This window comes from Petaurus breviceps, unplaced genomic scaffold, assembly GCF_028583685.1.
Source record: "Petaurus breviceps papuanus isolate PSGF00001 unplaced genomic scaffold, PetGlider_PUasm1.0 151, whole genome shotgun sequence".
Lineage (NCBI taxonomy): Eukaryota > Metazoa > Chordata > Mammalia > Diprotodontia > Petauridae > Petaurus > Petaurus breviceps.
This window is the reverse complement of record NW_027185712.1, coordinates 25795307-25799788: the sequence shown is the minus strand read 5'-3', so window position 1 is coordinate 25799788 and position 4482 is coordinate 25795307. Positions and strand designations below refer to the sequence as shown.

At 34.0% G+C, this 4482-nt stretch overlaps 1 long non-coding RNA gene across 1 annotated transcript; it reads right to left on the bottom strand.

The window, feature by feature from the left end:
- Positions 1–241: 241 nt before the first annotated feature.
- On the bottom strand, positions 242–3492 carry LOC138153943 (uncharacterized). The gene is made up of 3 exons (XR_011166505.1): positions 3371–3492; positions 2012–2157; positions 242–560 (listed from the first exon to the last, which is right to left on the bottom strand). It is a non-coding gene; the product is annotated as an uncharacterized lncRNA (long non-coding RNA).
- Between the last annotated feature and the right edge of the window lie 990 nt (positions 3493–4482).

Sequence of the window (4482 nt, the reverse complement as noted above, 5' to 3'; positions counted from 1 at the left end):
CTTTTTAAATACTGCAAACTGAGTCACATTAACTATATAGGGATTTTCTGACAGAGCTGTGGTTACTAGATTAAAACTTATCATGCTTCAGTTCATATTGATCATTTTACTCTTGACTTTCACCATCTTCTGACTTCTTCCTTCAAAAATATACAAATATAAAATTATTATTTTATATGAAAATAATAAAAAGAGCAAGCTATAAAAATGCACACACAATGTAACTTTTTCGTTAACCTATAACAGTTGAGAAGCGTTTATTTTCTTTACTTTATTTTTATTTTAAAATAAATTTTATTGATCTTTTGTTTGAAGAGTTTTTACATTTCCCTTTTCCCCCTCCCACAGAGACATCCCTTATAACAAATGTTACGTTTTTTTTTTAAGAGGAAGAAGAGAAAAAAGTAATTTAAGCAAGTTTACATGTCAAAGAAGAAAAATCTGATTCTACATTCAGTGTTTCACAGCTTTCATTTCCTCCTCTTCAAAGGATCAGTGGTGGGGTGGCAGAAGGAATCTTCTCATCATTGCTTGGAGCCAACTTTGTTCTCTATAATTTCCTATATTCAGTTTTGAAATTCTTTGTTAGTTTTGTTTATATTTACATTATTGTAATCATTATGTAATTTGATATCCTGTCTCTCTTGACTTCATTTTGTATTAATTTATTTCTATCTTTTCATGTTTCCTTGTGCTTATAATCTCATTTCTTACAACATAGTACTATTCCACTATATTTGTATACCGTAATGTGGTTAATTATTTCTCAAATGATGGACATATACTTTCCTCCAATTCCTCCTATAAATATTTTAATGTTTATTGAGACTTTGTTTTTGTTATGACTCTTGTAGAGTATATGCCTAGCTGATGTTAACACTTTCATTCTCCCTGTTACCCATCTTTAAAATCTCCAAGTCATCTTTGAGTCCTTCCTATCTCTTGTTGCCTACACCATCATTCACCAACTAAACTTAACTTAGACTTCCACCTTCTGCCACCTGATTGCATTCCCTCAGTCCATAGCTTCTTTGGCTCCTGTCTGCTGTGAGGAAGACCTTCTGGGGCTCTCAGGACACTCCTGCACGATCTGCTACAAAGTTGGATCTCTAGTAAGGACCTTGAACTGTCTAATCACCTGCTACCTTCAATGGTCACTTCTCTAACCATAAGTATTTAGGACTTATTTTCCAATGATTCAGATAATTCTACACCTTCATTCTCCTCCATTGTAGAGATTCTGAAACCCTGGATATTGATGTACAGATTCTTTCCCCACCCCCTGGAGCCCACTCACTATCATCACCTTCAAACTCCTGTGTCTCATTCTAGGTCTACCTGTCCTTTGCAATGGAATACCTGCTGTATAAATAAACATGTTTTCAAGTTCTTAGATCTTCTGATTTTCACTGAGACTTGACTGTTTCCTGATGCCACAGCATTCCTGACTACCCATTCTAGTATTGGTTGCATTTTCAGTCAAAAATCATGACTCGCCAATCATGGCAGGGGAAGCAAAATCTTTTCTTCCCATTGCAACTTCTAAATCTTTCTCTATAAGAATCACTTATCAGACTTCTCTCTTTGAGACTCAGCTATTAAAATTTATCATTTACTCCATATCCTAGTTGCTATTATCTGTTGAAACAATATAGTCACACCTTCCTCAATGAATACAGTTCCTGGATCAAAGTTTTTCTCTCTGCCACAATTCTTGCCCTCATGCTAGGCTATTTCAATACCTATCAGTATTCCCTCAAATACCCTACCTTCTTATTTCTTTATTTTACTCAGTTCACATGATTTACTTGATCACTCTACCTCAAGTATATACAAAAATAGTCATCCACTTCATTTTTCCATCACTTAACAGTGTTCCATTTTCATGTATTTTTACTTATTTAAATACTAACACCCATTCTTAAAGGCTCAGCTCAAATGCCCTTTCCCCCACAAAGCCTTCCTAAATATCTCCTACTGTTAGGATTATTCCTTTCCTCATCTTCCTTACCTTTGAACTTCATTGGAAGCAATATGATTTAATCACAAAGTGCTGGATCTGGTTTGATTAGAGAGCTTGATGTGAATCCAACCTGTGATGCTTATTAGCTATGCAAACATGTGAATAAAATCTCTCCAAGTTTCAGTTTTCCGCGTCTATAAAAAAACATATTATAATAGCCTCTACCTCATAGGGTTGTTGCAGGGAACACACACGCACACATACACACACTCTTATGATGTAACATATAGATGATAAATATATAAGATGATATATACATGAGATGGTATATGAAACTAAATATATATGTATGTATAAATAATATAGTATTTTACAAATTGTAGAACATTATATAAATGCCAGTTATCATCATCATCATTTTTTACATTGTTCAGTTACTTATGCTCTATTTTTATTTTCTATATTCATGCCTTATCACTGCTATTAGGTTACAAACACTTTCTAGGGAGAGTATCATATATATGTTTGTCTGCTTTTAACACCTAGTACTGTTAGGACTTAATCAAGCTTGTTAACTTGAATTAGAAAAAATGAATTAGAGAGAAAGTTGAGAATATAAGCAATTCAAGAAATTTGGGGGTAGGTCTTTGTAAGTCATTGCCTAATTGTATGGCAAATCTGTTCTTATAAGAATGTATTCACTTATCTCTGGTCTTAGCACAGACAACACTCCCTTCAGATACCACTTTTTCCTATAGAGATTTATTAATTTGGAATGTCTGGTGAAGGAACTTTATTTTTGTCATCCTCTCCCCACAATACTTTCTCAAGTGTGTATGCTGCTTAAGTGTGTATACTTTGGCATTTTCAGCCAAGTCTGGCCTGAAGACTTTGGCAACCAGCTATTCAGAAAGAGGACATGACTTGGCAATCAGCAAATTAGAACAGTATGTAATTTTAATGAAAAAAAGATTATTAAATGTGCTCATAACTCTATTGCCTTCACTTCTGCTGAATACATAACCTTTATGTGAACTTATCTCATTAATCATAAGGGAAAATGTAGCTACTTCACATATGAGGCTGAGGGAAGTATATGTGCATGTTTGTATCTATGTGTGAATAGTATGTATATATATATATATATATATATAGACACATATTGTGTATATACATATCTCTGTATGTGTATGTATGTTTATTTATTAGAGTCATTTATAACTAGAGAGCTCTTACTTCTCTAAGAAAGATGGTAGTTCCAGTGGAAGAGTTGACAAGGTAGAGGTTAAGTAGCAGAGCTGTTATTTCTGGAAAGCAAAGCCTTAGTAAAAAATTCATGCAAATGATCTATCTCTTTCTTTCTTTGAGATGAGAAAAGCAACCTTATTTAGATGCTGTAAATCATACCTGAACGCTGACTTCAATTCTCTTTCCCATCATAGTTTTTCTTGTGTATGACTGGAGTGCCAAAGAGCTGACACAAGGGACTCGTTTCAGCTTATAAATAAATGTGCTGGCTGTTACTTGGGTTCTCATGTAGTTTTTCAACCTTTGGTTTCAAATCAGACAGATACTAATTTATGAGCTTGGCTTAAGAAATTGACTTTTTTATTATCAGCTAACACACTCCCACTTTTTTCACATTTTGAGGCAGGGAAGGGAAGGAGGAAGAGATTTTTTTTTCAACTTTCCTGAGTTTCCAATCACAAGACAGTGGTTTGCTCCTGTTTTTAAGGGTAATGCATTGCTGCCCTACAAGAAAAAGCAATACCTTCTCAGTCTTAAAAGTACTGAAACATTCTATTCAAAAACTCCCCTGAGGAACAAGTTCAGGACAGAATTGCACCCAAATGTGAATGCTGTCTCACCATCAAACACACATGGAGGCCTTAACATTCCACTAACATATCATCAGAACTTGGATTCCAACATGGTGTGTCTGTGATTAAATTCCAGTTGCACTAGTGATGAGGGAGACTAATAAATAAAAAAGACAAAACTTTGAAGTACAGTAAAATGATATATCAATTGAAGAGGAAAAATTTCATGTTTTATGTTTTATTCCTGAGCACATTCTTTACCTGTGTTTATCTGATATCCAGAATGCAACTGTGTTGGTAAAGTCCTCTAGTTTATACACCTTCCATCCAAACTTCTCTTTAGTAATCCAGAAAAAAAAGTGTAAACTGTATAAAGATATGGTTGGAGCTCATGAAGAAAAAAAAATCTAGAGATGGCTCAAAATTATCTTGAAGAGTATGGGACACGCTCCTAGAGATGATTAAATCTCACAGAGTGTTTGAAAGCAATCTAGTGATCCATCATTCAAGTATTCAAAACTTTTATATTGTATCAACCATATTCTGGGCACTGGGAATAAAAGAACAATTCATAGAAAAGCCCTTATGTACAAGGATTTACATTTTAACAGTTGCATATATACTAAATAAATATGAAGAGAATAAATGTAAATTAAGAACAAAATGTTGAGCAAAAGGGCAGGAGAAGTTGACATCAAA